The 12,478-nt window shown below is 38.6% G+C and overlaps 1 protein-coding gene and 1 pseudogene across 1 annotated transcript in view; one reads left to right on the top strand and one right to left on the bottom strand.

The window, feature by feature from the left end:
* The window catches only part of DHRS7 (dehydrogenase/reductase 7), a 977,513-nt gene that overhangs the window by 30,708 nt on the left and 934,327 nt on the right, over positions 1-12,478 (bottom strand). The gene's annotated exons all lie outside the window — the stretch shown is intronic.
* Positions 3,658-4,620, top strand: LOC126959139 (proteasome subunit alpha type-3-like; annotated as a pseudogene).

Here is a 12,478-nt window from a genome sequence, read left to right as displayed (position 1 = left end):
ATGACAAAGGGAACCAGACAGTAAGACCATGGGGATGGAGCTGAGAGATTAGAAGAGGTTGGATTAGAAGAGGTCCGATCTCCCCTGGCAGAAAACTAGGCAGAGGGAGGTCTCATTGGAATCATTCTGACAGCCTCCATATGACCACTCAAAAGACCAAAGAACTTGGATGTCCGCTGCACAGAAGGCATCAACAAAGTGGAGAGGTTTGCAATTAATCACACAACCACTTAAATAAAAGTGAAGGCCGGGCGCGGCAGCTCACGCTTGCAATCCCAGCACTTTGGGAAGCCAAGCTGGGAGGATTGCTTGAGCCTAGGAGTTTGAGACCAGCCTGGGCAACATGGCAAGTCCCCATCTGTACAAAAAAATTTAAAACTTAGCCCAGCGAGGTGGTGTGTGCCTGTAGTCCCAGACACTGGAGAGGCATGAGGATGGCTTCAGCCCAGGAGATTGAGGCTGCAGTGAGTTATGATCATACCACTGTACTCTAGTCTGGGCGACAAAGTGAGACTTCGTCTCAAAAAGGAAAAAAAAAGTGACTTGTCCCTTTTCATCTCCCCTCTCCCATTCCAAAATTGGCCTGCATGGGTAGCAATGGGAGATAGGGAGTGAGCATGTGTGGGTAGGGTGTAGAGAAGAGATGAACATGAAATTAAAATTGAGATAAAGTTTTACATTGAAATAGGCTAGATCAGGCATTATAATGCTTGCACATGATCAGATAACTGTGCCACCTATCAGAAATACTGTAAAGGGACAAGAAAGGAAGATTTAATAGTAACTAGAATAAAATAAAACTGTTTCAAATGTATACCCCTGTGGGATTGAAATGGTCAAATAAACCAGTTACTATTTCTAGCTCTAAATAGGCTTCTCTTCTAATTGACTACATCTCAAATCCTGCCATTATCCTGGTCCAAGCTAACATCACCTCTTCACTTAATCACTGCGATGGCCTCCTCACTGGAACCACGACTATCACTCTCCACTCCTCCTCCCCCATGTCTATTTTCTACTCAATGGCTAGAGTTCTCTTTTAAAAGCCTAAGTCAGTTACCTACTCAAAATATTTGGAATGAAACCTAAACTTTCACCGGACATGGTGGCCCACACCTGTAATCCCAACACTTTGGGAGGTTAAGGTGGGAGTATCAGTTGAACCCACGAGTTAGAGACCAGCCTGGGCAACATGGTGAGACACTGTCTCTACAAAACGGTAAAAAATTAGGCAGATGTGATGGCATGCAACTGTAGTCCCAGCTACTCAGAAGGCTGAGGCAGGAGGATCACTTGAGCCCAGGAGATCGAGGCTGCAGTGAGCCTTGATGGGGCCACTGCACTCCAGCCTGAGCGACAGAGCAAGATCCTGTTCCCGACAAACAAACAAAACCCCTGAACTTTGCCAAAGGGAGCAGCAGCTGGTGTGTTGTATTTCTGTAGAGTATCAGTAACCTATTATATTAATCAACAGTGATGAGTAATTAAAGAGAAATCTAATTCAAATAGGAAAAGAAAAATATTGTTGCCTTTTGTTGATTAGGTACAGAAAAATTTGTACCATATTGTAAAAGCACCAATTTCCTTATCTCACCCAAGTTGATACAAAACCATCATTACCGTTGTCTACCATCTCACAGAATCACACAAACTACTGGAGAATTTTCGTCTTCCTTTTCACTCCCACCAAAGCATTCATTTATTCATTTAAAAACAATTGCACTCACTATATACCAGCTTATGAGCTGTAAATACAACAATGGATAGAACAGACAAAAATTCCTTCCCTGATGGAACTTACATTCTGGTGAATGAGCCTTTTACTTTAATGATTAGATTAAAATAATGCTGTGAAGTATGCATGTGGGGAGGAAAGTCATCAAAATGCTATCACTCATTTATTCATTTAGTTATCCATTAGGCAGTAAATTAGGAAGTGCATATTACATTCTGAAACTTACCTTTCCAGAAGTCAGTTGCCAGTATAATGAAACACTTGCTTTGAAATGATGAAAATAAGATTTCAGCTGGGCGCGATGGCTCACACCTGTAATCCCAGCACTTTGGGAGGCCGAGGCGGGCGGATCATGGGGTCAGGAGATCGAGACCATCCTGGCTAACACGGTGAAACCCTGTCTCTACTAAAAATACAAAAAATTAGCCAGTCACGGTGGTGGGCGCCTGTAGTCCCAGCTACTTGGGAGGCTGAGCCAGGAGAATGGCGTGAACCCGGGAGGCGGAGCTTGCAGTGAGCAGAGATCAGGCCACTGTACTCCAGCCTGGGCGACAGAGCGAGACTCTGTCTCAAAAAAAAAAAAAGATTTCAAATAAAAAACTTTTTCATTTTTATAAATTAACCTTAATAGATTTTTTTAAAATTTCAAAAATAGCAAAACTTTATTGCAATCCATGTAAATAAATGATGCAGGAAGGCTTAAGGAAAAGTAGATGATCTTCCCTGTGTGAACTCTCACCTACCACAGGAGGCTAACCATAGCTCAGAGCCTGGGATGAGCCTTCCTACAACATTCCCTTTCTCATATAAACATTCTCAAATATTATAATGAATTATACGAACTTTCCATTTTCGTAGATTTAAAAATGATCAAATATCAGCAATATCCCTATGGATTTTTGGTTGAACTTATAAAAACAGTATTGTATTATACACTTCACACTGAGACTTGCCTTTCCAGTTTACCAATACCATGAACATCCCTCCAGATAGATTCAATAGATTTGACACTTTCTTTTTAATCACTATCCACTGCCTCATTGAATAGATATATCACAATTATTCAATCACATCCATTACTGATGGGCATTAAAACTCTTTCCTTTTTGTATTAAATAACTACAACCAATGGTTTATATCCTTGTGTATGTGTGTTCCTTCTATACTGATGCTGTTACTTCTATGAGCTGAATTTCTATGAGATGAATTCCTAAGAGTAAAATTGCTAAATTAAGACTATATTTAGATATGTTTAGATACACAAATACTTACCATTGTGTTATAATTGCCTACAGTATTCAGTACAGTAACATGCTACACAGGTTTGTAGCCTAGGGTATAGTATCTATCCTAGATGTATAGTAAGCTATACCATCTAGGTTTGTGTAAGTATACTCTATGATGTTCCTACAATGACAGAATCACCTAACAACCCATTTCTCAGAATGTATTCCCATCATTAAGCAACACATGGCTGTATTTGTTCCTTTGTACTCAATATTGCTTCATGCCATTTCAAATTTTATGTTCTTTTAAATTATGTTTTCTAGTTGCTTGCTGCTGGTATATGAATATGAAATTAACTATTATAAATTGCTTCTATAACAAGGCACTGTGCTAAATTCTACTATTTTTAAATTCTCCTATTTTTAAATTCTATACGTTTTCTATATAATTAAACCTATTATTTATAATATAATTATAGTCTAATTTCTTTTTCCCAATTCTTATGTCTTAATTTCTTTTTTTTTTTTTTTTTTTTTTTTTTTTTTTTGCGCACTGTCAGGAATTTCTAATACAATGTTGACTTGAAGTTATAAAATGGGTAATTGCCTAGTCTCTCCTGCAGGACAGAGAGTGAAGGAAGCATTGGATGCTGGCATCTGGTTGGCTTCTGGGGAGGCCTCAGGAAACTTACAATCATGGCAGGAGGCAAAGGAAGAGTAGGTATGTCACATGGCCTGAGCAGGAGCGAGAGAGAGCAAGAGGGGAGAGGAGGTGCTACATACTTTTAAATAACCAGATTTTGCAAGAATTCACCCACTATCACAGGAAGAGCATCAAGGGGATGGTGCTAAACCATTCATGAGAAATCCACCTTCATGATCCAATCACCTCCCATCAGGCCCTAAGTATGACCTGTCACCCTCTACATTCTCTTCTGGTGAAAGAGCTTTTCAAGTTGAATATGCTATGAAGGCTGTGGGAAATAGTATAGTGATTGGAATCATATATAAACATAGCATGGCTTTTGGGGTCTAAAAAAATTAGTGCTTTCAAAACTTTGTGAAGGAGTTTCCAACAAATGACTTATTAATGTTGATCAGCACATTGGATTGGAATGTTGGAATGCTGGCAGCAGGTTTGTTGGAAGTTGCTTGCTCTTTAGCAGACATAGCAAGAGAAGAAGTTTCCAACTTTAAATCTAACTTTGGCTATAACACTCCACTAAAACATCTTGCAAACACAGTGGACATGTATATACATGCATATACACTCTATAGTGCCGTTAGATCTTTTGCCTTCAGTTTCATGTTAGGATCTTACAGTATGAATGACAGTGCACAATTTTCCATGATGGACTCATCATGTGTTTTATATGGTTATTGGGGCTGTGCCATGGGCAAAGCCAGGCAAGCTGTAAAACAGAAATAGAAAAGCTTCCAATGAAAGCAATGACCTGCTATGACACTGTTAAAGAAGTTGCTCAAGTAATTTACATAGTACATGATGAAGTTAAGGATAAAGCTTAAGAACTCAGCGGGGTTAGTGGTTTAACTAAAGGAAGACATGAAATTGTTTCAAAAGGTATAAGGGAATAAGCAGATAAATATGCTAAAGAATCTTTGAATGAAGAAGACAAGTCAGATGATGATAATATGTAACATTTACTCCAGCATCTATTCTATTTTAAATTCCTATCACAATCCCATGTAACTATATAGCCCTGTGGATTACACATACCCACTGAACAATTTTTATTAAATTTTCATCTTGTAAAAGACAAAACAGAAACAATAACAAGATAATCTTAAAAATTAAAAATATTACCCAACTGCTTTCTGGCCTCTATGATTTCTAAGGAGGAACCCACCATCAGTCTTATTAAAGATCACTTGTACATGATGAGTTGCTTCCCCATCTTTGTCTTTTGATAATTTGATTATGTGTCCTGGCATGATTCTTTTTGCATTTATCCTTTTTGGAGTTCATTGAGCTCCTTAAATGTTTAGATTCATGTTTTAATTTTAAAAAATCAAATTCAGGAAATTTTTAGCCATTATTTGTTCAAATATTTTTTTCTGACCACTTTGTCCTCTCCTCTCCTTCTGGGATTCACAATATGTGTATTTGGTTTGCTTAATGGCATCCCATGGGTCTCTCAGGCACTGTTTGTTTTTCTGCATTCCTTGACTGAATAATTTCAATGGACCTATCATCATGTTTGCTAATCTTTCTATCACCATGCTCAAATATGCTATTAAAATTCTCTAGAGAAATTTTTATTTCAGTTACTCTACTTTTTAGGTACAAAATTTCTGTCTGGTTTCTTTTTATAATTTCTATTTTTTATTGATATTTTCTATTCAGTTATCATTTTCCTGATTTTCTCTCACATTTTGTCCATGGTTTCCGTTAACTCTTTGAGCATATTTGAGACAGTTTGACTAGGTAGTCCAATGTCTGTGCTTTCTCAGAGATAGTTTTTGTTCATTTCTTCTGTGAATGGGCCATACTTTCTTGTTTCTTGGCATGCTTTATAATTTTTTGTCAAAAATTGAAACTTAAAAGCAAGATAAAGAACAGTATTATAATGTTTATTTAATAAACTCTTATATAGCCAGGTATTTTTCTGAATGTTTTACGAATATGAAATAATTTCATCTTCTGAACAACCCTGTGAGATAGTGTTATTATTATGTTCATTTTACAAGTGAGAAAACTGAGGGATAGAGAAGTTAATGTCATGCAGCTAGTAAATGGCAGGGCCGGGATTTGTAGGAGGTGGAACTCTAGAATCTGTGATTTTTGTCACTGTGCTGTATTTCATCTCTGTAGCTAGAGATTACTCTTTTTTTCCATTTATTCTTTATCATGGTAAAATATGCATAATAAAATTTACCATTTTAACTATCTTTAAATATACAATGCAATGGCCTTAAGTATAATCAAATTGTTGTGCAAATGTGATCCAAATTTGCAAACATTTTTTCATTATCTCAAACTGAAACTCTGTATCCATTAAACAATAACTCCCTATCCTCTTCCCCTGGCCCTGGTAACCACTATTCTACTTTCTTTCTCTATGAATTTGAGTATTCCAGGTACCTCATATATATGAAATCATATAATATTTGTCCTTTGATGTCTAGCTTATTTCATTTAGCATAATATCCTCGAGGTTCATCCATGTCATAGCATGTTTTGGAATTTCATTGCTTTTTAAAGGCTGAATAATATTCCTCTGTATGTATATGCTACATTTCGTTTATCCATTCTTTTGTCAATAGAAATCTGGGTGATTTCCACCTTTTAATGAATAATACTATGAATATGGGTGAATATTTGTGTGAGAGAAAGATAAATATTGTATACTCTTAGTCATATGTGGGAGTCAAAACGTAAGCTCATAGGAGTAGAGAGTAGAATTACAGTTCTCAGAGACTGGGGAGGGTAGGGGCAAGAGAAGGATAGAGAGAGGTCAGTTAACAGGCACAAAATTACAGCTAGATAGGAGGAATAAATTATCAGGCTCTATAGTACTGTAAGAACTACAGTCCGAATATAGTTAATAATAATGTATTAATTATTCAAAAAGCTAGAAGAGAGGATTTCAAATATTCCCCACACACAAAAAATATAAATGTTTGAGGTGATGGATATATTAATTACCCTGATTTGATCAATGCACGTTGCATACGTGTATCAAAATATTACTCTGTGTCCCATAAATATGTAAAATTACTACATGTCAACTAAAAAGGAAAAATATTTGTGTAAGTTCCTGCTTTCAATTCTTTTGGGTATAGACCCAGAAGTGTAATTACTGTAATTATATTAAAATTCTATGCTTAACTTTTTAAAGAACTGTTATGTCGTATTTCACAGTGGCTGTAGCATTTCACATCTACGTGAGCAACACATAAGGGTTTCAATTTCTCTACATTATTAGCCACACTTGTTATTGTCTAGGTTTTGATAGTAACCATCCTAATGGATATAACATGGTATCTCATTATGGTTTTGATTTGCATTTTCCTAATAGTTAGTGATGTTGAGCATCTTTTCATGTGTTTATTGCCCATTTCTACATCTGCTTTGAAGAAATGCTATTTCAAGTCCTTTGCCCGTATTTGAGCTGTTTTGTATGTGTGCTCTTGTTGTTGTTGTTTTGCTGTTGTGAAGTTATAATAATTATATATTTTGAATATTAATCCATTATCAGATATATGATTTGCAAATATTTTCTTCCATTTGCTGGTTACATTTTTTCTCTCTTTGATAACTTACCACTTTTAGTTCCCTTTTTCTTCATTCAGTATTCACTTTTGGAGCTGTACATTTTTTTGTTTGTTTTAAGGAATTCTCACAAAGTTGATTCTGAGAGTTTTTGCTTGAGTTTTTGATTTTTCTGTGGAGAGACATGCTCTGGGAGCTACCTACTCTACCATTTTTGCTGACATTACTCTATCTGCCTTTTTTCTATAAATAAAGTTTTATAGGAACACATCTTGGCCCACTTATTGTTATACTGTCCATGGCTGCTGTGTCAGGTATCTCCTGACATGGATCGCTCTCCCTTAGTATTTACATCCTTATGCAATTCTCCTGTTTGAATGGGGGCTGGATCTAGTCACTTGCTTCTAACAAATACAATAGAGCAAAAGTGATGGGAAACTGGATATTGCTGCATGCATCTATAGTCCCAGTTGCTGAGGAGGCTGAGGTGGGAGGATTTCTTGAGCCAGGTAGTTCGAGGCTATAGTGCACTATGATAACACCACTGAATAACCACTACACTTCAGCCTGGGAAACATAACAAGACCCCATCTAGGAAAAAAAAAAAATGATGGAGTGTCATTTCTGTGGTTCAATTTGGAAAGACTGTGACCTCTTCTTGCTATTATTCTCTCACTCTCACCTTCTCAGCTTGCAAGCATGGATGCAGCAAGCTGCCATGTGTGCAAGGCCCACAGGCAAGGAACTGAAAGTGGCCTCTGCCAACAAGGAATCGAGGCTCTCAGTCAAACGCTCTATGAATCCAATCAACAACCACGTAAGTGAGCTTCAAATCAGATCTTCTTCCAGTTGAGCCTCTGTAAGAGACCATACCGCTGGCCTACACCTTGATTATAGCCTTGCGAGAGACCATGAAGCAGAGAACCCTGTGAGTTTATGCCAGGATTTTGTCCCACAGAAACTGAGATAATAAATGTGTACTGTTTTAAGCCACTAAATTTTGCATAAATTGTTACAAGATATAGAAAAATGATACAGTTGTTTTTGCACGACAACACTAGAGTTGATTATTGTGACAGGGACCATATGATTCACAAAGAATAATATATTTACTATCTGGATTTTTACAGAAAAAGTTCTGTGTGAGAATGCAAGCAAGGAGGCTGGCAGGTATAGTCTTCCATGACTCAGTAAGGAGGGAAGAACCAGCTCCATGAGCACTCGTAACTAGATGAGCTACATGAGCACTAGATAATTCTTGCCCTCTGATGTCCTGATGTACATCAAGTGTCTATCTTGAACTCAAACTGCTTTCTTGGTATGATGTCAGAACTTCTTCTTAAGTATATAAAGGTTGAAGTCTCAGGATAGCCAGTGATATGCGCATTCTCTCACACCACTTACAATCTAGTCCCCTTTATTTCCTGGAAAGTCCTGCAAAGGCTTTGGAATGAGACTACTTCAGTGATTCTGATGATGAGTGAGGATTGGAAATTACCCCTTCAAACTTCCCCAGAAAATCTCTTTTACAGAATTAATATATTTAACATACTGGTTCATAGAATAAGTGCTTCTTAAAGCAAAAGGGAATTTACCCTCTATCTGGGCCAAATGTGTCATTTTCTAGGTGAGAAAAATGAGGCTCGGAGAGCTTAAAAGGCTATCTAAAGGCCACAGAGCCCCAGGTTTAGAGGAAAAGTGAAAGCGGATTCATTAATTCTCAGCCCAGGGCTTTTAAAAACTATTATTTAATTTAGTCTTTGAGCAAATTATCACAAGATCTGATTCAATTAAATGTTAATTAAGATGATTTTACTGCATTAAGAATAATCTGATCTGCATATTGGTTGAACAATTTACATCTAGAAAAGTCTTTTATTACTTAATTTGCATTTTCTACTGAAGGCATCCATAAATAAGTCAGCATCGCCCTCTACTGGATGATTTGTATTTATTACTCAATAGTTGCGTACAACATGATTTACGAAGAATTTTGGATGTTTATTCTTAATTTCAATGAAAGGTACATGAAAACCAGGACATTCCAGCTGTTTGGATATTCCCCTATGCCTATTAATCTGGTCAGATAACATTTTCCTCTTCCAAAAGAGGCCTTGATTTTCTAGTTTTGAGAATTATAAGTTTAAACAATAAATTCCAACGTGTTAACAAAGAAGGAAAAGACAGAGTCAGAGAAACCAAGAGATGGAGATAGAGATGAGGAAAAGCTAGAGAGAGAGATATAGAAGAGAGGGTCAGTTCTGGTCAGAGTGAAAGCAGACTGTTTTTCTACTTTGGCAGCTTCAAAAAATAAACTCAAACAAATGCTTTCTTTGTGGCATCACCAGCTGCAGTTTTTATAATGCATATGCTAGTTCTAGCTCATGGGATAAACTTTTTATCTTCTTGAGACCACATTTAAGCTGTGAGCTGGGTTGACTACAATGATCGGTTCTTCTGCCTGTGAAAATGGTATGCTCCTATCAAAGCAGATTAAATTGTGGTTGGTTGGGAGTCAGCCAGCAAACTGTTAATAGCATTAAAACTGACTGAATTATGGCTTGAATTTTGACTTATAAAGTAAGAAAAAATAAACAATAATAAAAAGATACCACTGCACAATTAGCTCTTATATTACAAAAAAAAAAAGAAGAAAGAATAGTATAAATTAAATTATGTTATGTAAATTACTATGACAAGAACATCTAGACGCAATTGTAACAAGGTAAATGCAAATGCAGAGTGACCCATCATTTCTGGCTTAAGTATCCCCAAACCAGATTCTTCAACCCTGACCTCTATTATGTAGCCCAGAAGCAGCTTCAGATCCTGGAAAGAATATGGGCTTTGGCATAGACACACCTGCATTCAAATTGCAGCTCTGCCACTGTATGGCCTTGAGAAAAGCCTTGCTTTCCTTATCTGTAAGGTGGAGATAATTGTATATAATTCATACAGTTTGGGGAAAAGTAAATGAAATAAAACATAGAAATCATTTAATACAGTATCTGCCATATATGGCTACTACACAACTCCAGGTGACACACACAGGCCATCATTTCCAAGCTGCACATCCAAAACTCTCTCTCTCTACCTCTTCATCCCTAATGACTACCCCCACTATTCACGTGGTTGCCCAAGCCATAAGTTTGAGCATCACCCTAGATTCCATGTTCCCACTCACCTCCATATATGCTTGCAAAACGTCTCCTCTGTCTTCAAGACAGTTCAGGTGTCACCTCTCTTGGGAGAGGAGTTCTGGATTTCTTTGCCCCTCACAGACTAAGTTCTTGTTCTACTCTCATGTTGCCAAGCGCCCCATATATATGTCTATTAGACAGCTAGTTACACCATGTTGTTGTGACTTGTTTCTCTTTCCCACTGGGCTGTAAGTACTTTTAGAGCAGAGAATTATATATGATCCAAAGTTTTATCCCTAAGTTATACCATTGTACCTGCCACATGAAAATGCTGGAAAGCGGCCGGGCGCGGTGGCTCAAGCCTGTAATCCCAGCACTTTGGGAGGCCGAGACGGGTGGATCACGAGGTCAGGAGATCGAGACCATCCTGGCTAACACGGTGAAACCCCGTCTCTACTAAAAAATACAAAAAACTAGCCGGGCGAGGTGGCGGGCGCCTGTAGTCCCAGCTACTCGGGAGGCTGAGGCAGGAGAATGGCGTGAACCCGGGAGGCGGAGCTTGCAGTGAGCTGAGATCCGGCCACTGCACTCCAGCCTGGGCGACAGAGCGAGACTCCGTCTCAAAAAAAAAAAAAAAAAAAAAAAAAAAAAAGAAAATGCTGGAAAGCATTTGTAGTATAAATGAATCAATGACCACATAAACGTGTTGGAGTTTCTTTTGTTTTATTTTAGCTGTATTTATGTATTTGTTATTTATTTTTTAGAGACAGGGTCTTGCTGTGTCGCTGGGCTGGAGTGCAGTGGCCTCATCATAATTCACTGCAGCCTGGAACTCCTGGGTTCAAGCCATTCTCCCAGGTCAGCCTTCCCAGCAGCTGGGACTATAGGAATGTGTTACTACTCCCCGCTAATTATGTAAAAAAATTTTTTTGTAGCAACAGGATCTCACTACTTTGCCCAGGTAGGTCTCAAACTCCTGGCCTCCAGTCCTCCTACTTCGGCTTCCCAAAGCACTGGCATTACAGGCGTGTGCCATAGTGCCTGGCTTGGAGTTTCTTAAATGTTCATCTCACCCCTTTCCTCTATAGATTCTGAACCAATTGAACAACAGTCAGGAATGATATGAAGAATGCTACATGGGCTGGGTGAGATGGCTCATGCCTGTAATTCCAGCACTTTGGGAGGCTGAGGCAGGAGGATCACTTGAGGTCAGGAGTTTGAGATCAGCCTGGCCATCACGGTGAAACCCCATCTCTACTAAAAATACAAAAATTAGCTGGGCGTGGTGGCAGACACCTGTAATCCCAACTACTCGGGAGGCTGAGGCATGAGAATCACTTGAACCTGGGAGGAGGAGTTTGCAGTGAGCTGAGAGCACACCACTGCACTCCAGTCTGGGTGATAGAGCAAGACTCCATCTCAAAAAAAAAAAAGAAAGAAAAAGACCTTTTTCTTGCTACATGGACCTTCAGGCAAGACCAAGCTTCCTATTCCTTCCCCAAGGTTTAGATTTCTTGACCCTGTAAATCAGCTAAGATTTGCTCAGCAACCACCTTCCCACTAGGCAAACAGCTACCTGCCTCATACCTACTAGCATGGAATAAAAAACAAGCCTGCCTCTGGAAGCCTGTCATTGGATCTTGATCCAGGTGTGATTACCCCATAGAATCAGGAACAGAGGAAAAAATATGCCCTTTGCAGGCAGGGCAGTTCTGAAAATGAGAATGCCTATGTCAATGTGGGTTGTTGCCTGCACAGGGTGCCAGCCAAGGAGCAGGTAGGGATTGAAATCCAGCACACATTTCACTAGCTAAGCTATACTCACTGGTTTGAATCTATGTTACATAAAGATACCATCTGTCCATCAAGCCATGTGGACAGAGGGCTGTGTCCACCCAGAGGGAGCCCTTTTGTGTCATCTGTGCAAAAGCTCCATGTGAACTCATGGGGCTCTTTTCCCCAAATCTCACCAATCAAATCTTTTCTACTCCCTTGTAGAGGAATATCATAGCTGGAAGTAAGGCCAGAACTTCCCTTCCGAATACTTGCAAGAGTCCAAGTTTTATTTTTATGAACTAGGAAAGGAAGGGAAGAGTTCTACCTAAGAGAGATAAGCAGGGAGAAGACAATTGGCATTAATTGA

Source organism: Macaca thibetana, chromosome 7 (genome assembly GCF_024542745.1).
Source record: "Macaca thibetana thibetana isolate TM-01 chromosome 7, ASM2454274v1, whole genome shotgun sequence".
Lineage (NCBI taxonomy): Eukaryota > Metazoa > Chordata > Mammalia > Primates > Cercopithecidae > Macaca > Macaca thibetana.
The sequence above is the reverse complement of the archived record's forward strand: the minus strand, read 5'-3'. Positions and strand labels throughout refer to the sequence as shown.